Source organism: Pinus tabuliformis, chromosome 2_1 (genome assembly GCF_031772625.1).
Source record: "Pinus tabuliformis cultivar Carrire ecotype Pingquan chromosome 2_1, CPIR1, whole genome shotgun sequence".
NCBI lineage: Eukaryota > Viridiplantae > Streptophyta > Pinopsida > Pinales > Pinaceae > Pinus > Pinus tabuliformis.
The window spans coordinates 353,175,416-353,200,427 of record NC_142299.1 but is presented as its reverse complement, the minus strand read 5'-3'; the positions used below and the strand labels follow the sequence as shown (position 1 = coordinate 353,200,427).

General features: G+C 37.0%; 1 pseudogene; it reads left to right on the top strand.

Moving 5' to 3' along the window:
• The first annotated feature begins 3,320 nt into the window (after positions 1-3,320).
• On the top strand, positions 3,321-24,851 carry LOC149200312 (protein LATERAL BRANCHING OXIDOREDUCTASE 1-like; annotated as a pseudogene).
• The last annotated feature ends 161 nt before the right edge of the window (positions 24,852-25,012 follow it).

Genomic DNA, 25,012 nt, shown 5'->3' with positions numbered 1-25,012 from the left:
CTTCCCCAACAATCTAGGTTCATCGAACACAATTTGGTTTTTGTAAGAAACTAGCAGTCCACTAATGAATCTCTGAACCTTAGCCTTCTCCTCCCTGAGGTAAGGCACGTATCTCCATAACTCCAAAAATATACTAGGATACTCATCATCTGTCATAGAACCCATATGCAACTCATAAAACTCCTTAGTCCTATCATCATAGTACCTCTCTGACAAGTACTTCTTCTTGAAAATCCTTTCAAATTCATGCCAAGTCAAATCCTCCTCATGTATAACTTTGACATTCTTCACATATTCCCACCAAATATACACTTTACCTTTGATATTGAAAGTGGCTATCTTTGCTTTCATGTTTTTTGAATAATCATGCAATTGGAAGAATTTATTCACACCAAGAAACCATGCTTCTTCATCCTATGATTTATTCATATCTCCATCAAAGGTAGGTGACTTTTCCTTCTTAAACTCATCTGGAAAGTATCCCCTATCACTCCTCCTGTAAGGATGATAACGATGACGATCATGATGCCTATCAGAACCAGAATTGGAATAGTACCTATGTCAATCACCTCTCCTATCTAGAGTGTCCAACAGCGTGCAATATCTGATTTTGTCAGATCTATCCGACCTATGTCTATTAAAAGACTTACTGTCATATGCCCCATTAGTTTTGTCCTCATGTCCATGGCTGATCCGAAGCGGTCCTTGTTGCTGTAAATCTGACAAACTCTGAAGTAGTATCACATTCACCAATATTTGTTTCTCTTGTGTCTGCATGATTTTGTCATTTTCTTCTTTCCAACTCCTTTTTTCTTCGTTCAGGCTTCTCAATGTGTCTGCCAAGTGAGAAGAGTGCCCCACACCACGCTGCCCATATGATGCATATGAAGAGGTTTTCCGTTACACCAAAACCCGCAGATGTTGATAAATGTTCCAAACCATTAACTAGGATCCCCAGGATGGAAATTACAGATTCCCCGTAGGTGTTGATAAACGTTCCAAACCATTAACTAGGAACCCCAGGGTGGAAATTACAGATTTCATAGAGGTGCGATGATTCTTCCAACACCTCCCCTCAAACGTAACTTGGGGGAATCGAACCAGGGTGGTTTTTCGTTACACCAAAGTTCCAGCTGTTAATAACGTTCCAAACCAGTAACTAAGATCCCTAGAGTGGAAATTACGAATTCCATAGAGGTGCTGTGATTCTTCCAACACTCACCAATTCTTGGTGCACTGTAAATCACAATAAGAATATTTGTTTTAACTTGGTGAAAGAGGCTTAGCATCTATATAAATGTATTTCATGTAATCCCTTTTACATTGTTTAACTGCTAGTAAAATTTCTAAACTTTTATTTCTGTTTAGTTGCAGAAGTCTCTGCATCTATTATCCTTAGGAAGACTCATTTGCCTAAGTCTTTCACAATGGACATGTTGACTGACAAAAGTGGTTGGTAATCCCGTAAAAATATGCTAAAAACAACGTTCCCGTAAACAAATGTCTCTTAACTTTGAACTAAAAATCGTTATGATCTAAACCAATTCAGATAAGTCCCAACAAAGAAGGTTCAAGGCTTCCTGAATAAAGCAATTCAAATAACTCCAAAGAAACAAGGTTTTGTTTATTCAAACAAGGCTGAAACATCGCCATCAAAAATCAATCTTCTAATTGAGATACCCCAATACAATGTTCTATAGCTCTCGACGAAAAAATCGTAATGCCAAGAATGGATCTCTGTTTAACAAATTTAATTTAGTCTCGACGAAAAACATAGTTCGCTACTATGCGCACTGACAATGTCAAAGGCTTGATCATAATTTTCTAAGGAATTGTAAGGAAAGTGATAAGTCGCCACCACCAATGGTTAGTGTATATTGGAAATGGCATTTGTTTCTTTGGGAAGATTAAAATAGTTGATGGGCATGTTTATTTTGAAACAGTTAGGATTTTATTTGAACATAATTATGTTGTAATTTAATTTTTAAAATATAAGGTGCTATTAATTTTTATTGTATGTAGTGTTTTAATTGGAATCTAGTTATTTTAAGAGCTAAAAAAAGAGTTTCTTTTTATTTAATGATAATTACATTCCAATTTTAAATTTGGTCATTTTAATGTGTTGAAAAAAAAAGTTGAAGAAAATTACATTTTATACCATTGCACTTTAACATTGGTGATAGAACCATCCAAATAAATTAAAAAACAAGATTAATAAGCCCTTTTTCATGTGCTAAAAAAGCCCATATTTCTATCCACAGAATGCATGAGAAATATAAACAACGTAAGATACATGATGTTCTAGTCACGTAGGATTATAATCATAAATAAATAGTTTGGTTATGTGCCAAATGCAAGTCCTCTATGAAGAGTCCATGATAGTATTCTGAAATATTCCTATGTATCAAAAGCTAGCTTTAAATGCAAGATCTCTTCAACTCAACTCCACTCCCACACCACATTCACCTCCAATTACAACTAGACAGGCCATGTCCAAAAAATCCAAGGTATGATGAATCACTAACGTCATTTTTCCTTAATATATAAATGACTTCATTTTTCCTTAAGGTAAAAATGAATTTAGTAATTTTGGATATGCATTTGGATTGTTCGAAGTTGACCACTCCCAACAAATCCTTACCCAGTAAATTGTCCACAAAATATGCCCAGAAACTCCAAAAAGGTAGAGTAGTTAAACTACGACCTATTTTATAGATGTGATTATTAATAAACGGTGGTCATTCCAGATATACCGATAAGATTTGAATGAATTTTTTGGGTTGTTTGTCTCCTTTGGAATATCCACAGACTCACGCATCTTCCTGACACAAATAAACAGCTTGGTTCTGCACAGTACATTATACAATAAAAAGATACACTTTGTTGTGTTTAATACAAGGCCGAAATGAAGTGAGTGTCAAATCACTCCCCCATTGCCCCAATAGCAGAATGAAAATCAGGAGGCATATTAAAGCAAAAGAGAAGAGCATTTCTAACAGGTAAAAGTTGCAATGAACGAGCTCCAGCCTCCCATTTGTCACTAAGAATTTTCGGAGCCTCACGGTATATGAGAGAGACGATCGGATATATATGACATCAGAACAATAAGAGATACCAGAAATATGCCGAGGATATAATTGATGGTTTCACTGGATGCCATGTGTGATACGGTGTATAAATATTGCTTCATACGAAGAGCCTCTGTTGTTTCCACTATACATAGCTCTGACACTTATAGCATTTCATATCGTGTAGTATCGTTTGCTCAGTATTTCCCTACCGTTATATTCTGCTGATAAGCGTACTAATCAGTATTAGCGATGGAAATGAAAGAAATTAATGAAGATGCTGCCAGTTCATCAACTAAATCCCATTACAAGATTGATGATGTGCAGGAGTTGGTAAAATGTCACCCTCGAGCTGTTCCCGAGAGATATATCAAAAGCAAAGAAGAGATGATGGGATCAACAACAGTACTGGTTGTTTCCACTGACCTGCATATACCTGTCATCGACATGACCAACCTCTTCTTATACGGAGGCCGTTCCAGGGAGCATGAGATGGGGAAGCTCTCCGCTGCCTACAAAGGCTCGGGCTTCTTTCAGGTTGGGGAATTAATTTAGATTAGGGTTTGTTAGTTTGATCAGTTGATGGAGTATTGCCAATATTTTATTTTATTTGTTATTACTTTAATAAGTTGATAAAGTACTTCCTATATTTTATTTGTTACTCTGAATAAAATAAATTGTAACTATTGAATCATGGAATTAATTGTAGGTATTGAATCATGGAATTGATGAAGAAATACTTAAGCGTGTAAAGAAAGTGGCCTTGGAATTTTTCAAGTTCTTTTTAGGGTTGGATATATTAATCCCAACCACGTGTTAAGATATCTTAACAGCAATCATATTTGTCAGAAGTATTTTCGCAGGTTTTTCTGTTTAAATATGGAAGGGCTGAAGCCAGAACAGAAATCAGAACCATTCCAAAATACAAAAAAGATTTAAGGAATTTAATGTATTTTGGTAAAAAAATATGGGCAAGCCCACACTCCACAAACACTTGTGCAATTCTGATGGCACTCAACAACAACAACATATTAATTATTTGCTCCGTCACGCATTAATGTAAAATTTGTATGTTGAGATAAAGAAACAACATATTAATTATTTGTTGTGTCATGCATTAATGTAAAAATTGTATGTTGAGATAAAGAAGCATGTAAAAGTCATTTTGCAAGTAAGAGAGTAAGAGAAAAAGAAAGCGAAAGTCTTTGAGGAGAAAATGGTGGAGAAAATCTTGGTAGGCACATGAAAACAATAGTTATTGTGTTTTACTATGTGTTATTCCGCCTGAAGTGAAAACCTCTATAAACCTTGTTTTTACTTGGTGAATGAACTGCAGTCTCATGTGAATGTATTTTCATGTTTTAGAATTCATACTAAGTTATTATTGTGTTTCTCCAAACTTATTCTGATTTCTTTTTTCTTTTTCTTTTTTCTTTTTTTTCGTGAATGAATACTGTGTTTTTAAGTCTATGTGTAATTGGGCAAAAACAGCTTTTTTTCTTGAATGAATACTATAATTGGGCGAAATCAGATAAGTGTTTTTACTAGCAGTTAAAATTATGTTTTTAGCATATTTACCAGTAGATAGAAAGTGTTTTTTCCTTCACTCAGAAATGGCAACATCAAGCACAAGCTTGACTAATCCTCCAATGGAAAAAATTATGATGTTAAAATTGTTTTGAGGGCAGAATGTTTTTAGCATACTTACCAGTAGGTAGAAAGTTTTTTTTTCCTTCATGGCAACATCGAGCACAAGCTTGGCTAATCCTCAGATACCTGAGTTCAATGGCAAAAATTATGATTATTGGGCTATTACAATGAAAGCTCTGTTTTCTTCTGAAGACATTTGGGATTTGGTGGAGAATGGTTTTCAAGAACCAGCAGATGCAGCAGCATACAATGCCTTATCTCAAGCGGAAAGAAATTTGTTAAGGGACAACATGATGAAGGATTCAAAAGCCATGTTCTATACTTTTCAAGCAATGCATGAAAGTATTTTCCCGAGGGTTGCAGCAGCAACGAAGTCCAAGCAAGCATGGGACACCCTCCAGATAGGCTACCAAGGCATGGCAAAAGTCAAGACATCAAAGCTGCAAATGTTTAGGAGAGATTTTGAAACAATTTGTATGAAAGAGTCTGAGAATGTAGACTCGTTTTTTATGCATTTAAGTGGGCTAGTTACTCAAATCACGTCCCATGGTGAGACACTTGAGGAAAGAAGAACAGTTGAAAAAGTTTTGAGAAATTTGCCAGCAAGGTTTGATGCCATTATTGTGGCCATAGAAGAGATAAAGGATCTCTCACATTTCTCAGTGGATGAGCTTAATGCATCACTGATTTCTCATGAACATAGAATGAATAGAGCAAAAAGCTCCTCATTGGAGCATGTCTTCAAGGCACAAGTATCATTTGATCAAGATTGAGGTAGAGGAATATCATATGCTAGAGGAAGAGGAAGGAACCCACATAGAACTGGAAGAATCAACCCTTCAAACTCAAGTGGAAGAGGCCGCAATCAAAATCCAAGTTAAGACCCAATTCTAAATCAAGTACAAGGTCAGAGATATGATAAATCTCAATTTCATTGTCATTACTGTAAGAAGTATGGCCATTGTGCAAATGAATGTAGAAAGAAACAATATGACATTAGTAACAAACCAAGTGCAAATTTCACAAAAGAAAATAAAATCCATGATAACATGTTTTTAGCTTGTAATGTAGCGCAATAAAAACAAGTGATATACGGTATCTAGATTCAGGGTGTAGCAACCACATGTCATGAAACATAGAAATGTTTTCCAATCTAGATGAAAGCGTGAAATCTGAAGTGAGGTTAAGGACTGATAGCAAAGTCTCTATCATGGGAAAAGGAAGAGTTAATATTCTAAAAAAGAAGGGGGAGAAGAAGTACATCTCAGATTTTTACTTTGTCCCCCGTTTGAAGCATAACCTCATAAGCATTGGCTAACTCATGCAAAAGGGCTACAATGTCTTCTTCAAAAATGATGTTTGCACAATTTTGGAGAGGCCTCCAAGAAAAAATTTGATTGAAAAGGTGTAAATGAAAAACAATAGAATGTTTCCCCTAAAGATAAGATTAGGTTTGAAAGAAGAATGTGCACAAGAACAACTATCAATAAACTTACAAGAGGATGGAAAAAAAGAGGCAGATGTCACACAAGTGAACTATCAAGCAGAGGTCAAAGATGAAAATTGGTTATGGCATTTTATATTTGGACATCTCAACTTTGGAGGTTTGAATTTGCTGCATAGGAAAGGCATGGTGAAGGGCTTGCCACTCATAGGAAAACCAGATAGCCTATGTGAAGGATGTATCTTGAACAAGCAACATAAAGAGACATTTTCAGCAGGAAAGACAGTAAGGGAAAAGGTACCTTTGGAGATTGTCAACTTAGATTTATGTGGACCAATGCAGACATCATCAATTGGTGGCAGCCACTATGTATTGACCTCCGTAGATGACAACACAAGGAAGACATGGGTCTATCTCCTAAAACCGAAAAGTGAAGTGTTTGAGCACTTTCACCCATACAAAGCTCTTGTTGAGAAGCAAAGTGGACACTACATCAAAGTCCTCAGGACTGATAGAGGTGGAGAATACATCTCAAATGATTTCTTTCATTTTTGTAGGGAGCATGGAATTCACAAGAAATTTACAACAAGGTATACACCTCAGCAAAATGGTGTGGTGGAAAGAAAGAATAGGACCATTATGGAAATGGCAAGGATTATGTTGAAGGCAAAGAATTTTCCAAATGATTATTAGGCTGAAGTTGTTGCTTGTGCAGCATATATCTTGAACAGATGTCCAACCAAGAGCATCTAGAACATAGTTCCTGAAGAGGCGTGGAGTGGAAGAAAGCATAGTGTCACCCACATGAGAGTTTTTGGATGTGTAGAGTATGCACATGTCCCGAATGGGTTGAGGAAGAAGTTGGACAGCAAAGGGCAGAAAAGTATGTTTGTTGGATGCAGTGATGAATCCAAGGCATACAAACTCTACAATCCATTAACCAAGAAGGTCATAATAAGCAGAGATGTGCAGTTTATAGAAGAGGAAGCATGGGATGGAAGTTTATAGAAGACAATCAATGTGAAAGCATGTATACCACATGAAGACAAAGAGGAATTAACAACAACAAGTAATTCCTCAACAGTGACTCCCTCTACTCCTATTCAAGTGCAACAAAGCAGGTAGCAAGCAACGCCATTAACAAATAATAGGAAAGTTTCGCACAGCCAAGCAAGTGCTTCTCCAAGCACACCGCAAATCGCAAAACCAAGTGAGATGTCAAGCAGGGAAAATTTTAAGAACCCCCCCAAATTTATAAATATAATAAATGGGCGAATCTCCATGGTATATAGGAAAAATGGAAGGAGATTTTATCAATAATATAGTATGTATATATAATTTTTTGGCGAATTTCTCACGAGGCATGGCGAATATTTTACTCAATTATAAAATCTTGTAAGATCTTGGCGAGTCTTTCACTAAATCATAAAACTTTGTAAAGTCCTACTGAATCTTAGCATAGGCTACATGCTGGTTTAATTCCCCCATTTAAATAGGCTTAATTCCCCCATTTAAATAGGCTACATTCCAGGTGAATACCATCGGTCAATACCATGTGCCATTTTGGTGAATACCATGGGTCAATACCATGTGCCATTTTTATTTTTATTAATTCTAATATTAGTGTTAATAATGGGTTTTTGCATGGTATTAATAACAATCTAGTCCATGGTATTTGTCCCATAGTATTTTGGCCATAGGTTTCACCTAAATATAACCCATTTTTTGAGTGTTCGTAAATATAAGGTGACTTATCGAGTAAATATAAAAAAATGTTTTAATTGTTTACCATACCTCTGGTTTATTTATATTTTTATTAATTTACCATACCTCTTTTACAAATATGGTATTTGGCCCATAGGATTCACTTAAATAAAATCTCTTTCTTGAGCCTTCATAAATAGAACGAGGGTTATGGAATAAATATAAAAGGAGGTTTTATTTATTTAGGATACGTCTAGTTTACTTATATTTTTATTTATTTACCATACCTTTTGAGTAAGTATAAAAAGATGTTTTATTTATTTACCATACCTCCACTTTAGTTATATTTTTATTTGTTTACACCCTTACATGTATATAAGGTGACTTATGGAGTAAATATAAAAAATGTTTTATTTATTTATCATACCTCTCATTTATTTATATTTTTATTAATTTACCATACCTCTTTTATAAATATGGTATTTGGCCCATAGGATTCACTTAAATAAAACCTATTCTTGAAAATGGGCGAATGGATTCACTTAAATAAAACCTATTCTTGAAAATGGGCGAATGGAAGGTTGTAAGTCCTAATTTCAAGGGCTAAATTTACCTTTTTTACCCTCTTCCTTAAAATAAGGTGGGCTATTTGAGGTGATTTGTAAAAATGTACTATGATACAAAATATTCGCCCACTAAAAATTTAAAACCCCTTAATTTCGCCAAAGGGCGAACATTCGCCCCTAAAATTATCCTTGATGTCAAGCCCATCTTCAGCAAGCACAAGAAGACCAAAATTTAGAAATTTAAATGAAATTTATGAGCAAGAAGAAGTTGATAGTAGTGCTAGTCTGAATTCCTTATTTGCATTATTTTTTCATATAGATGACCCAATCCATTTTGAAGACATATTCAAAGAGGAAAAATTGGTTGCAGCAATGGAAGAAGAAATAGAAGCAATAGAAAGGAATGACACATGTGATTAAGTGAGACTTTCGATGTCATTGGAGTGAAGTGGGTTTGTATGACCAAAAGCAACATTGAGGGAAAGATTGAAATACACAAAGCAAGGTTAGTCGTCAAAGGATACAAGCAACAACATGGCAAAGATTACACGAAAATATTCACGCTAGCTGTGAGGATGGAGACAATGCACGTAGTTGTGGAAATTGCTACACAACATAGATGGAGAGTGTATTAAATGGAAATAAAATCAGTATTCTTAAATGGGGTGCTGAAAGAAGAAGTGTATGTTGTGCAACCACCTGGTTATGAGGTATAAGGCCAAGAAGACAAAGTGTATTAGTTAAGGAAAGCTCTTTATGAGTTGAAGCAAGCACCGGGGGCTTGGTACGATAGAATAGATGCCTACTTGTTAAACAGTGGTTTCGACAAATGTGACGATGAACACACTCTCTACATCAAAGAGAGTGAAAGTAAGATTCTCATTAACGTCTTATATGTAGATGATTTGATTTTTATAGGCAATGATGATTTAATCATCATTGATTTCAAACAAATCATGAAGAGTGAATTTGAATTGACTGGCTTGGGATTGTTAAGATACCTTTTGGGCATAGAAGTGAAGCAAACAAAAATGCCACTTTTATCTCTCAAGAAAAGTATGTGGCAGATATTTTGGAGAGGTTTAAAATGCAGAACAGCAAACCCGCACCAACTCCAACTATCATGGGGTTGAAGTTGAGCAAAGAATATTGTAGCAACAATGTCAATCTTACATTATACAAAAGCATGATAGGTAGCTTGATGTATTTGACCACCACTAGGCTGGATATAATGTATCTAGTAAGTTTGGTGTCAAGGTTTATGGAGACACCCAAGGGGACACACTGGCAAAAAGCGAAAAGGATTTTAAGGTATGTCAATGGAACAAAACATTATGGCATTTTCATTTGGGTTCCGAAGCCATTTCATGGGCCTCCAAGAAGCAGCCAATAGTGTCACTGTCAATAGCACAAGATGAATATGTTGCAGCAACAGTAGCAACATGTCAGACAGTTTGGATGAGAAGGATGTTGAGGGATCTTCGTCATGACCAAAAAGGAATGAAAACTATTTTCTGTGACAACACCTCAACAATTGCATTGTCAAAGAATTTCGTTTTTCACAAGAGGACCAAGCCTATTGATGCTAATATCATTTTCTTAAAGAGTTGATTAACAATGATAAAATTGTGTTGCAGCACTGCAAGTCACATGAACAATTTACTGATATTTTCACAAAGTCATTGACATGTGAAAGTTTTATTTATTTCAAAAACTATTTGGGAATTGTCAATGACTACAATTGTGATTAAGGGGGAGTGTTGGATATATTAATCCCAACCACCGCATTAAACACCTCACAGCAACCATACTTGTCAGAATTATTTTTTCAGGTTGCGTCTCTGTTTGAAGATGGAAGGACTGAAGCCAGAACAAAAGTACCGTACGAACCATTCCGAAACGCAACAAAGAATTTAAGGCATTTAATGTATTTTTGTAAAGAGATATGGGCAATCATTCATTCCGCCACTATAGCCAACACTCCACAAACACCTGCGCGATTTTTATCACACTCAATAACAACAACGTATTAATTATTTGCTCTATCATGCATTAATGTAAAAATTGTATGTTGAGATAAAGAAGCATGTAAAAGTCATTTTGCAAGTAAAAGAGTAAGAGAAAAAGAAAGCGAGAGTCTCTAAAAGGAAAATTGTGGAGCAAATTTTGGTGGGTGCGTGAAAACAACAGTTAATGTGTTTTACTGTGTGTTATTCTAGGAGAAAATGGTGGAGCAAATTTTGATGGGCACGTGAAAACAACAATCTTTTACAGTGTGTTATTCTGTGTGAAGTGAGAATCTCTGTAAACCTTGTTTTTACTTGGTGAATGAGCCGCAGTCTCATGTGAATGTATTTTCATGTTTTAAAATTCAACCTTAAGTTATTAATGTGTTGCTCTAAAATTACTATGTTTTTAAGTTTCTATATAGCTGTGCGAAATAAGCTTCACGAAGAGTCATAGAGCTGCACGAAATCAGCTTCGTAAAAGTCACACTCCTCTACCTCTCTACATGAAAAAAAAAAATCTCAACACTTAGAAGAGAGAGAAATACCCAATGAAGCTTGGGACTATCTAAGGATATGGCCATGATTTTATCTTCTCAGAAGCTGGACTGGTGTGATATGATGGCCTTGGGAATAATGCGAAAGGCTATCAGAATGGAAAAAATTTGGCCATCTAAACCTCCTCATTTCAGGTGATGCCAGTGCTCCCTTATGAACTGTGTAAATATTTAGACTTATGTGAACATACGTTTATTTTTATCATGGATTTATCGAAACTAGGTTGTTAGAAATAATAATCCAAACCACTGCCTTAACACACTGAAAAACACCATGCTTGCCTAGTCAACCACTGCAAAGTTGCAATTTTGTTTGTAGGCAGAAGGACAGAAGTCAGAACAGAAGTTCAGCAGACCATTCCATAACACAACAGAGGAGTTAAGGCATTTAATGAAGTTTATTAATTAGATATGGGAAAACATTTATTCCATGACTATTTCCCACACTCCACAATGCCTGCAATTTAAGAACATCATTTACTATGTAAATTCATGTTGCCCACACTCCACAACACCTGCAAGTTAAGAAGATCATTTACTATGTAAATTCACCCATGTTGCGTATTAAATATTTTCTCTATCATGTAATTAATGTCAAATTTGTATGTTAAGATAAATATGCAAGTAAAGGTCATTTGTAATGTTGGGCATGTTGGGCAAGGGAACAAGACTCTGTGAGGTAGTGAGGAGAAAATAGTGGAGGAAATTTTGGTGGACGCGTGAAAACCAGTATTACACAGAAGTTTACTCTGCATCCCAATGATGTGTAAATCATAGTAAGTTCTTTGTATTTTCACTTGGAACTGCAACCTCCATTTATCACGGGAATGTAATTTCTTTATTTTTTGACATATAATATAAAGTGAGGTTAGTTGCGTTATGGTTTTAATCTTACACAAGTAAATTTCCGTAACCTCATTTATTTTACTCTATTTTTCCGTGAGTGAAATCTGTGTTTTAATTAATTCCTTGTCTGGTTGCGATATCCTCACCGCAACCTAAGATTTACCTTTCCGCAACTGAATTTGACCTTGCTTACTTTTCCGCAACTGAATTTGACCTTGCTTACTTTTCCACAACTGATTTCTGAGTTCCTTTGCCCTCGTAAAATTATTTTTTTGGCATGTTGTCAGAGCGGATTAAATATTGTTAATGTAAAAACAAGTGTTTTTACTAGAAATTAAAATTTGTTTTGAGGGCAAATTGATTTTAGCATATTTACTAGCAGGTAGAAAGTTTTTGTTTCACCCAGAAATTGAAAAATAAAGCACAAGCTCGACTAATCCTCAGATACCTCAGTTTAATGGAAAAAATTATGATTGTTGGGCTATTACAATGAAGGCTCTTTTTTCGTCTCAAGACATTTGGGATTTGGTGGAGAATGGTTTTCAAGAGCCAGCAGATGCAGCAGCATACAATGCACTGTCTCAAGCAGAAAGAGATTTTCTAAAGGACAATAGGAAGAAGGATTCAAAAGCCCTATTCTATATTTTTCGAGTAATTCATGAAAGTATTTTCCCAAGGGTTGCAGTAGCAACAAAGTCCAAGCAAGCATGGGACACCCTCTAGACAGCCTACCAAGGCGTGGAAAAAGTCAAGACAACAAAACTACAAACGTTTAGAAGAGATTTTGAAAAACTTTGAATGAAAGAGTCAGAGAATGTAGACTTGTTTTTTACACATGTAGTTGGGTTGGTTACTCAAATTAGGTCTCATGGTGAGACACTTGAAGAAAGGAGAATAGTTGAGAAATTTTTGAGAAGCTTTCCAACAAGGTTTGATGCCATTTTTGTGGCCATAGAAGAGACAAAGGATCTATCACATTTCTCAATGGATGAGCTTCACACATCACTGATTTCTCATGAACATATACTGAATAGAGCAACAAGCTCCTCATTGGAGCATGCCTTCAAGATGCAAGTTTCCTTTGTTCAAGGTCAAGGCAGAGGAAGATCATATGCTAGAGGAAGAGGAAGAAGCCCACACAAAGGTGGAAGAACCGACCCTTCAAGCTCAAGTGGAAGGGGAAGAAATCAAAATCCAAGTCAAGACGCAAACCAAAATCAAGCACAAGGTCAGAGGTATGATAAATCTCAAGTCTAATGTCATTATTGTAATAAGTATGGTCATTATGCAAATGAATGTAGAAATAAGCAATATGACATTAGTAACAAGCTAAGTGTAAATTTCACGAAAGAAAATCAGAACCATGATAGCATTTTTTTAGCTTGTAATGTATCACATGAAAAACAAAGTGATATATGGTATCTAGATTTAGGGTGTAGTAACCACATGTCAGGGAACATAGAAATGTTTTCCAATCTAGATGAAAGTGTGAAATCTGAAGTGACGTTAGGGATTGATAGCAAAGTCTTTGTCATGGGGAAAGAAAGAGTTAAAATCTTAACAAAGAAGGGGGAGAAGAAGTACATCTCAGATGTTTACTTTGTCCCTAGTCTGAAGCATAACCTCATAAGCATTAGACAGCTCATGCAAAAGGGCTACAATGTCTTTTTTCAAAAATGATGTGTGCACAATTTTGGATAGGCCTCCAAGCAGACAGCTGATTGCGAAGGTGTAGATGACAAACAATAAAATGTTTCCCCTAAAGATAAGATTAGATTTAAAATAAGAAGGTGCATAGGCACAACTAACAATGAACTCACAAGAGGATGGAAGAAAAGAGGCAGCTGTCACACAAGTGAGCTATCAAGTAGAGGTCAAAGATGAAAATTGATTATGGCATTTGAGATTTGGACATCTCAACTTTGGAGGTTTGAATTTGTTGCATAGGAAGGGCATGGTGAAGCGTTTTCCACTCATAGAAAAACCAGATAGCTTATGTGAAGGATGTGTCTTGGGCAAGCAACATAGAGGGACATTTCCAACAGGAAAGTCAGTAAGGGCAAAGGCACCTTTAGAGATTGTCCACTCATATTTATGTGGACCAATGCAGACACCATCAATTGGTGGTAGCCACTATGTATTGACCTTCATAGATGACTACACAAGGAAGACATGGGTCTATCTCCTAAAACATAAAAGTGAAGTGTTTGATCGCTTTCGCCAATACAAGGCTCTTGTTGAGAAGCAAAGTGGGCACTACATCAAAGTCCTCAAGACTGACATAGGTGGCGAATATATCTCAGATGATTTCCTTCGATTTTGTAGGGAGCATGGAATTCACAAGAAATTTACAACAAGATATACACCTCAGCAAAATGGTGTAGCAAAAAGGAAGAATAGGACCATTATGGAGATGGCAAGGAGTATGTTGAAGGCAAAGCATTTTCCAAATGATTATTGGGCTGAAGTTATCGCATGTGCAGCATATATCTCGAATAGATGTCTAACCAAAAGTGTCCATAATGTAGTTTCTGAAGTGGCATGGAGTGGAGGAAAGCATAGTGTTACTCACATGAGAGCTTTTTGTTGTGTGGCATATGCACATGTCCCGGACGAGTTAAGGAAAAGTTGGACAAGGGGGAGAAATGCATATTTGTTAGATACAGTGATGAATCCAAAACATACAAACTCTACAATCCATTAACCAAGAATGTCATAATTAGCAGAGCTGTGCAGTTCATAGAAGAGGAAGCATGGGATGGAAGTTTAGAGAAGACAATCAATGTGAAAGCATGTATACCACATGAGGACAAAGAGGAATTGACAACATCAAACAATTACTCAACAGTGACTCCCTCTACACCTATTCAAGTGCAACAAAGCAAGCAGCAAGGAACACCATCAATAAATAATAGGACATCGTCACGCAGTCCAACAAGTGCTTGTCCAAGCATGCCACAAAGTGCAACACCAAGTGACATATCAAGCCCATCTTCAACAAGCACAAGAAGACCAAAATTAAGAAATCTAAATTAATTTTATGAGCAAGATGAAGTTGATAGCAACGTTGGTCTGAATTCCTTATTTGCTTTGTTTTGTCATGTAGATGACCCAATCCATTTTGAAGATGTAGTCAAAGAAGAAAAATGGGTTGCAGCAAAGGAGGAAGAAATAGAAGCAATAGAAAGGAATGACACATGGGAGTTAGTGGACTTTTCGTAAGGAAAACAAGTCATTGGAGTTAAGTGGGTCTATAAGACCAAGAGAAGTGTCAATGGGAATATTGAAAGGCACAAAGCAAGGCTAGTTGTCAAAGGATACAAGCAACAACATGGAAGAGATTATGAGGAAACATTCGCACCAGTCGCGGGGATGGAGACAGTGCGTACAATTGTGGCGATTGTCGCGAAACATAAATGAAAAGTGTATGAAATGGATGTAAAGTCAGCATTCTTGAATGGAGTGCTGAAAGAGGAAGTGTATGTTGCGCGACAACCTCGTTATGAGGTAGAAGGCCAAGAAGACAAAGTGTATTGGTTGAGGAAATCTCTTTATGGGCTTAAGCAAGCACTGTGTGCATGGTAAAGTAGGATAGATGCCTACTTGTTGGACAATGGTTTCAACAAATGTGACTGTGAACCCACTCTCTACATCAAAGAGATCGATGGTAAGATTCTCATCGTTGTCTTATATGTATATGATTTAATTTGAAATGACTGACTTCGGGTAGTTAAGATATTTTTTGGGCATAGAAGTGAAGAAAACAGAAAATGGAATTTTTATCTCTCAAGCAAAGTATGTACTTGACATTCTGGAGAGGTTTAATATGCAGAACAGCAAGCCCGCACAAACTCCAACTGTCATGGGGTTGAAGTTGAGCAAAGAAGATTGCAACAACAATGTCAATCCGACATTATACAATAGCATGATAGGCAGCTTGATGTATTTGACCGCCACTAGGTCAGATATATTGTATGCAGTGAGTTTGGTGTTGAGGTTCGTGGAGACACCCAAAGAGACACAGTGGCAAGCAGCAAAAGTAATTCTAAGGTATGTCAATGGGACAAAACAATATAGTGTTTTGTACACTGCAACAAGTGATTTCAGGCTGGTTGGTTACACTGACAGTGATTGGGAAATAAGTGTCGATGATAGAAAGAGCATGTCATTATATGTTTTTCATTTGGGTTGCGGGACCATTTCATGGGCCTCCAAGAAGCATCTGATAGTTTCATTGTCAACAACAGAAGTTGAATATGTCGTCGCAATAGTAGGAGCGTGTCAGGTAATTTGGATGAGAAGGATGTTGACCGATCTTCACTGCGACCAAGAGGGAGCGACAACTATTTTCTACGATAACACATTCGTAATTGCATTGTCAAAGAATTCGGTCTTTCAAAAGATGACCAAACATATTGATGCTAAATATCATTTTATCAGAGAGTTGATTAACAATGATGAAATTGTGTTGCAACACTACAGGTCACAGGAACAGTTTGTTGATATTTTCACAAAGCCATTGACACGTGAAAATTTTGTTTATCTCAGAGATTGTTTGGGAATTGTCAATGGTTGCAGTTGTTATTAAGGGATAGTGTTGGACATAATAATCCCAACCACTGCCTTAACGCACTAACAAACACCTTGCTTGCCCAGTCAACCACTGCATAGTTGCAATTTTGTTTGCAGGTAGAAGGATAGAAGTCAGAACAGAAGTTCACAACGAACCATTCCGCAACACAACAGTGGAGTTAAGGAATTTAATGAAGTTTATTAATTAGATATGGGCAAACATTCATTCTGCGACTATGTTTCCCAGTCAACCACTACACGGTTGCGATTTTGTTTGCAGGCAGAAGGGCAGAAATCAGAAGAGAAGTTCACAACGGACCATTCCGCAACACAATAGAGGAGTTAAGGCATTTAATGAAGTTTATTAATTAGATATGAGCAAACATTCATTGCGTGACTATTGCCCACACTCCACAACACCTGCAAGTTCAAAAAATCATTTACTATGTAAATTCGCCCATGTTGCATATTAAATATTTTCTCTGTCACGTAATTAATGTCACATTTGTATGTTAAGATGAATATGCAAATAAAAGTCATTTGTAATGTTGGGCATGTTGGACACATGTTGGGCAAGTTAGGGAACGAGAGTCTGTGAGGTAGTGGACACGTGAAAACTAGTTTTACAAAGAAGTTTACCCCAGTGATGCAAATCAGAGTAAGTTCTTTGTATTTTCACTTGGAGCTATAGCCTCTTACACAAGTAAATTTCCGCCCATTGTTATATCCTCGCCGCAACCTAAGCTTTAGCTTTCCGCAACTGAAGTTGACCTTGCTTACTTTGCCGCAACCAATTTCTGAGTTTTTTGCCCTCGCAAAATTATTTTTCACATAAGTCAAGGTGGAACCAAATTTTCTTATTGTTTGCAATTTTCAATTTATAATAGGTTTTGCTTGGCTTTGAATATGACTAGCAAGATAAATAGTAGATGGATTTTTTAATGAAAAGGCATTAGCTTACACTGTTCTTGACACACAACTTTGGGAACTCCTTTGCCTAAAAACTAAAGATTGAAAACGGCACATAGAGGATATGGAAAGCTAAATTTAAGTATAGATAGTGGGAGAGTTTAAATTATTTTTAAATGGTGAAAATAGATTCAGCACTATTATAAATTTATTTATACTTAAAATCTTTTAAAAACTTAACCACTCTAATTAAGATTTTCAAAAAAAAAATGAGCAAGATTTTCTCAAAAACATGCCCACTCTAACTAGAATTTTCAAAAAAACATTGGCCGATTTTCTATACTTAAAAGAGTCAAAGTTCCGCCATTTGCTTTTGCATTTTATCTTCCTATAGAATAAAGTATTGGATTTATTTTTTGGCTTCGTTTTGCTTTACAAAGATATTTTGGAAGATTATTCAAGGGAGGTTTTGAAGTTATGTAGAACACTTCTCCGCCTCATTGCCAAGAATCTCCAGCTGAAGTTATGTTCGGAGAGAATGTTCAAGCAGTCTGCATGAATTACTATCCACCCTGTAGGAGACCTGACCTTGTTTTAGGCTTAAGCGCCCACTCAGACGGGAGTGCTCTAACTTTATTCCTCCAAGACGACGAGTATTTCTTAACAACAACCGATGGATTTCGGTGGAATCTATCCCCAACGCTCTGGTCATCAATATCAGTGACATTCTAGAGGTCAATATATATCAGCTTTAACAAGAAAACATATATTCGCTTTAACCAAAAAGTAATACATAATTGTGCTCATTTGAGATGACATAAATTTTAGGGTTTTGTTCCGTCCATTACAGATGAACGGCTAGCATTAGAAATTTCTCTAGGTTCTAAAGAATCTTACTTTTCCACTTTAGTAATTAGTATATTTGGAAAACCTCCGCTATTTCCGTTTTTGAATTCCGTCTCTATTGCCATTTGAATCTCATTAGCAAAGTTATTACTGTTGCCACTTTACAATACTGTTGGAACTGTTGCCACTTTTTCTTTTGATTGGTGTATGAATTCCGTCTCTATTGGTGTATGAATTCTGTCTCGATTGGAAAGTTACTACTCTTCGTAAACTGTTGCGAATTTTTCTTATTGACTGGCATATGAATCTTATTTGGAAATGTTACATTCAGGTCCTAACGAATGGGAAATACAAGAGTATAGAGCACAGGGCACTGAAGAATAGGAAGAAGGAAAGATTGTCTATAGTCACGTTCGTGTTGGAATGTTAATTCCAACTGCAGGTGGCGGACGTGGACAATACGGTTGCACCCAAAACCACCGAACAAAACCACAAACCGCCCAGACCATATCGCACCGCCATCCAGGGAAAATCAGTTTCCGTATATTTGGCTCCGATGCGATTTGGTGAAGACGCGTGGCTCTCACCTGACGTCAGCATCTCTGACATATCGGGTGGTAAAGCTCAGCATTAAACTGCCTTCCAATATCAATCTCTGCCGTCCGATTTGCTTCTTCATCCTCCACCGTCGATTGCTCCAAACCTGCATACGGGCAACATTTAATACTTGCGTGGAGTGAAAACTTAAATCTGGTTGACCACCTGTTCCGTCTGAAAAGAGTTAAATCAAATTTAATGCTGGTCGTAGATGTTAGGTGCAATTTTAATTTTAATGTTTTTATATAGCGGAAGTATGGGCAGCTTTCGTGGGTTGACTATTTTTTGTTTTCACATGTGAATTACATTAAAAAAACATACACGTTGTGTGTTAAAAAGAAGAGGGGGCAGCGTAGGTTAAAATATGGTAAGTTGTAAAATGCACTATAGTGCATGGTGAAAAAGAATAACGCATATGCTCGTGGGTTGTAATGTTTTTACACATGTGTTGACCATTAAAAACCAGAGGAGCAGCGAAAAGCCAAGAATGATTGCACAGCAGTGCATATGGAAAAACTGTGGAGCGTATATATATTTTCTTTGAGTTAACATTGTATTATGGGAGATATGTAAGAGCGCAGCAGCGAAAGAGAATAGTGTGAGCCAAATGAAAAGAGCTCGTGGGTTGAATCTTTTTTGTGGAGCATTGTAAAATGATGGTGCAGTAAAAGGTGAAACACACAGCAGTGTGTAAAAAGACAAGAACAGGGTTGTAATGTTTTGTGTGGCATTTTTGTAAAACAGAGGTGTAAGAAAAACCATGTGTGGTTTTGCACAGAAGTGCATAAGGAAAATGGTGGAGCGCATTTGTATGCATATGTAAATTTTATTTTACAGCAGTAAAGTGTTTTTCACTGCAGTGAATGTAAAAGGGGATTTACAGCAGTAAACCCAGCTCAGTAATTTCTCAGGGTGAAAACAGAGTTTTTGTTTAATATTGTTTTTGGTGAATCCCTCTCAGCAAAGAGGATGAATGTTTGTATGAGGCTTTATATTTTAAGCAATAGAAATGTTTTTATGCTGTGTAAAATGTCCTGGAGGAAATGAAACAGAGCATTGGCTCTGTGGTATTTGCATTATTGGTTTTGGTATTTTCCCCATCAAAAATACCCAACAGTGGTATCAGAGCTGGCTCAGGCTCTTTAAAGAAGTTAAAGAAGCTGAAGGGAGAAGGTTGTTGCTGCAACAAAACTTCTCAAGCAGAATGAAGGCTCTCCAACAGTGTGAAGCCACAGCCAAAAGGGGTAAGGTATTCCTCAAAGCTTTCCTTTGTGTTACTGTTGAAGGAACAGTCAGTGATTTAAAAGAAAACACAATCAAGTATTTAAAGCCTAGATAAGAATGGCAAGGTCAAAGAAGAAAGCCTCCAATCCTGTTAAAAATGTGTCTCCCCCTTCTACTAAACTAGAAGGCAATCCATTAGAATACATTCTATTTGAAACCCCAAAGTTTGATGGAAACTTTAATGTATGGGAAATAATGATGAGGGCTTTCCTAATGTCTGAGGGGATCGAAGTCTGGGAGTCAGTGATTGATGACAACAAGATGGATAAAGAATCCATGGAGTATGATGCACAAGCAGCAAAACTAATCTTGGATGGACTCCCTGATTCTGTGAAGAGGAATCTAGGAAAATATACATCAGCAAAGGATATATGGGACAGACTGCATGAACTTCATGCAAACGGAGCACTGACCATGAAAATGAGTCAAGAAGAAAGTCATGAACCCATCATAGAATCTGAGAATGAAAAGCTTGACCTCATCAAGCTTCAAGTAAGAGAAAGGGATGAAGAGCTTACCAAGCTGAAGAAGGAGCTTGATCAATGCAAGAGGAAACATCATGAAGAAGTCATATCCATGACAAATCAGCTGAATGAAGCAAAGAAGCAGGCAGATGCCTTGACAAGTCAACTTGAATAAAGGCACAAGAGAGTGAACAAACTTGCAGAAGAGATTGGACAGTACAAGGTAGAGGTCACCTCCCTTAAGTCTGATCTACAAGAAGCCAGGAAGCAGGCACAAGAAGATGAAAAGAAAATGGAGAGCAGTCAAGCAGAAATCTCCAAAATGAAGTCAGATATTATCTCCTTCAAAATAGTAGCAGCTGAAGCTACTCATAGCAAGGAAGAAACTGAGGGAAAACTAGCAAAGAAAAATAATTTATTTGAAAAGTTGGAAGAAGAGATTGTCCTCCTCAGGAAGAAGGTTTAAGGGATGAACAAGATCATGAAGAGCTCTCAAGCTCTGGATGACATGCTCAGCTATCACAGATCTCCATTTGATAAATCAGGACTTGGGTATGTAGGTGAACCCTCAAACAAGGATGAGGATGCTTTAAGCAAAGGAGATGTGAAGAAGCCAGAAAGAGATGGTGATGCTCCTAGTTCCAGCAAAGGCAAGGAGAAAAATGAAGGCTGCAATAGAAGAAATCCTGCTCCAAGTAGAAAACCAGCTCCAAGAAGAAATGTAGCTGATGTCAAAGAGGTAAGAGGCAATGGTTATCAACAAAGATTCTCAAGGCAGCAAGGCTTCAGAAGTACATCAAGGAAACCTCCATCTCCCAGGTACCAAAGTTCATTTTATGGTTATTGTTATGCTTGCTCAAACTTTGGTCATATTGCAAAAGACTGTAGAGAATTTCATGGAGATAGATGTTGTGGTCCCCGACAATCTCCAAGAAATAATTTCACAAGAAGAAATCATGAATTCTTATTCATGAATAAAGTTGAATGCTTCAAGTGTCATAACATTGGGTATATGGCATGTGATTGTAACTTAACATGGGGTCTTACACAAGCTAGACCCATGCAAAAGAAGAAAGTTACACAAGTATGGAGAAGGAAGGAAAGGCAACCTGAAAACCCCTTGAACTCCCCAGTGGATCTAAATTTGTTTTGAGAAGAGTCTTCCAAAAGAAGACAAGCACACATTAAAGGGGAGCTTGTAATTTTTTTTATTGTTGAACTGTATTAACAGTTACTCCTTGATGAAGACCTTTTTTTATAAGGGAAGGACATGAAGTTAAATCTGCTATAACAGCAGAAAAGAAATGGGGGCAGCGTTCAACGGTAAAGAGCAGCAGCGCAAGAAGAAAAGAAAAATGCAAAGCATGGAAACCCTCATAGCAGTGGGAAGACAGAACATAAAACAGCAGTTTGGAAATTTTTTTATGGAGCACATGGATTAGAATGAATAGCAGTTTGAATTTTTTTTTGTGGTGCACATGCATTGAAATGCATAGCAATGGAATGTAGTTTCCTTTTATGTAGTATGAGAGAATATACTCACAGCAGAGTGAGTATAATACACAGCAGATTGAAATGTTTTCTATTGGGAATGAAAATGCAAAGCAGTGAGAAGAAAATGAGAAGAAGGCAAAACGCAGCAGAACGTAAATGCCCAGTGGCTGAGAATGCAATGAAATTCTTTCACACAGCAGTAAAAAAAATGTAATGTTTTTTTTATGCAATGCAGCATGCAAAGAAATGCATAAAGAAAAACAGGGACAGCAGATTTTTAATGCACACTGGATGTATAAGAATGTGTGTGGCAGCAGAAAGCCAAAGGAATTGCACAGTAGTGCATTGTGTAAAAAAATGAAGACTAAGATTGTGTGAAGCAAGGATGCATGAGAAAAGGCAGCAGCCTGTGTTATTTTTTTGTGGAGAATGAAGTGCCAAGAGTATGGGCACATAGCACTATGATGAAACAAAAGGCAACGACAGTGCAAATTGCAGAGGCAATGCAGCAGCAAGAAGTTATGGACAACAACATGATGGCAAGAAGGAGAAGCACACAGCAATGCAAATAAAAAAAATGCAGCAGCAAGAAGTTTTGAACAACAGCACATGCAAAAGAAATTTTCCTTACAACAGTAAAGGTAAATGTAATGAATTTGTTGTTCATTGAATTGAAATGCAATATATGCAACAGCAGTAAGTGTAAGAAATGTTTACACACAGCAGTGTAAATTTGTAAATTGGGACAGTGTAATTGTTCGAGAAAACACAGAGTATTTTGTCTTTGAAAAGTGCACAAGCAGTGCAAGTGTAGACACAGAAGTGTGGGGTAGACACAGTAAAGAAGATGGCACAACAGTGCAGCAGAGAATATGCATCAGCATAAGAGAACATTGTAATGAGTTTGAACACACAGCAGTGCAATGATTGTTTTTTTTTGAAACTGCATGCAAAGCAGTGTCTGTTTGTAATCCCTCTGTTAATGAGGAAGGTGTTTTTCAGCACAGTCATTTGGTGAAACCCTCCAAGAGGATGATGCTTTTCAGCATAGTCACAGGTGAATCCCTCTGTCAAGAGGAAGGTGCTCTTCAGCACATTGTTATGGTGAATCCCTCTGTCATGAGGAAGGTGCTCTTAAGCACAGTTTCAGGTTAATCCCTCTATTAAGAAGAAGACAACTTTGTTTGTTTATGAACTGCATCAGAAGCAGTTGGTGAATCCCTCTATGTGAGGAAGATATCTTTGTAACAGCAGTACTAAGGAATCCTTCTACGAGAGGAAGTGTTTTGGTATGACTGAATGCCCAACAGTTGAAATTAAAGGGGAGTGTTGGAATGTTAATTCCAACTACAGGTGGCGGACGTGGACAGTACAGCTGCACCCAAAACCACCGAACAAAACCACAAACCGCCCAGAGCATATCGCACCGCCATCCAGGGAAAAGCAGTTTCCGTATGTTTGGCTCCGATGCGATTTGGTGAAGACGCGTGGCTCTCACCTGACATCAGCATCTCTGACATATCGGGAGGTAAAGCTCAGCATTAAACTGCCTTCCGATATCAATCTCCACCGTCCGATTTGCTTCCTCATCCTCCACCGTCGATTGCTCCAAACCTACATACGGGCAACATTTAATACTTGCGTGGAGTGAAAACTTAAATCTGGTTGACCGCCTGTTCAGTCTGAAAAGAGTTAAATCAAATTTAATGCTGGTCGTAGATGTTAGGTGCAATTTTAATTTTAATGTTTTTATATAGCGGAAGTATGGGCAGCTTTCGTGGGTTGACTATTTTTTGTTTTCACATGTGAATTACATTAAAAAAACATACACGTTGTGTGTTAAAAAGAAGAGGGTGCAGGGTAGGTTAAAATATGGTAAGTTGCAAAATGCACTATAGTGCATGGTGAAAAAGAATAACGCATATGCTCTCGTGGGTTGTAATGTTTTTACACATGTGTTGACCATTAAAAACCAGAGGAGCAGCGAAAAGCCAAGAATGATTGCACAGCAGTGCATATGGAATATATATATTTTCTTTGAGTTAACATTGTATTATGGGAGATATGTAAGAGCGCAGCAGAAAAAGAGAATAGTGTGAGCCAAATGAAAAGAGCTCGTGGGTTGAATCTTTTTTGTGGAGCATTGTAAAATGATGGTGCAGTAAAAGGTGAAACACACAGCAGTGTGTAAAAAGACAAGAACACGGTTGTAATGTCTTAAAACAAGAACAAGGTTGTAATGTCTTGTGTGGCATTTTTGTAAAACAAAGGTGTAAGAAAAACCATGTGTGGTTTTGCACAGAAGTGCATAAGGAAAATGGTGGAGCGCATTTGTATGCATATGTAAATTTTATTTTACAGCAGTAAAGTGTTTTTCACTGCAGTGAATGTAAAAGGGGATTTACAGCAGTAAACCCAGCTCAGTAATTTCTCAGCGTGAAAACAGAGTTTTTGTTTAATATTGTTTTTGGTGAATCCCTCTGAGCAAAGAGGATGAATGTTTGTATGAGGCTTTATATTTTAAGCAATAGAAATGTTTTTATGCTGTGTAATGGACTGTTATGAGTCATTTGGTTTTATTAGCTTCGCTGTGCAAAGGTCCTGGAAGAAATGAAACAGAGCATTGGCTCTATGGTATTTGCATGATTGGTTTTGGTATTTTCCCCATCAAAAATACCCAACAGTTCCATGCTCCAAGTTACAATGTTGAATAATTGGTCCTTTGCCTTAGCTTATAGATGAAGCTCACCCACGGCTCTACAGATCGTACAAACATGCAGACTACAATCGCCTAACAAACTGGAAGAGAAAAAATGGCTAGATTTCGCAAAGATCCATCCTTAAAATGATAATGCTAGATTCGCAAAGATCCATCCTTAAAAAGCTAATGCTGAGACTTCATCTAATATACTTTGCCAGTATGCTTTTCTGTATATTCCGTAATTGTGACAATCAATATATTCCGTAATGCTTTTCTGCATATTCTGTAATGCTTTTCTGTGATT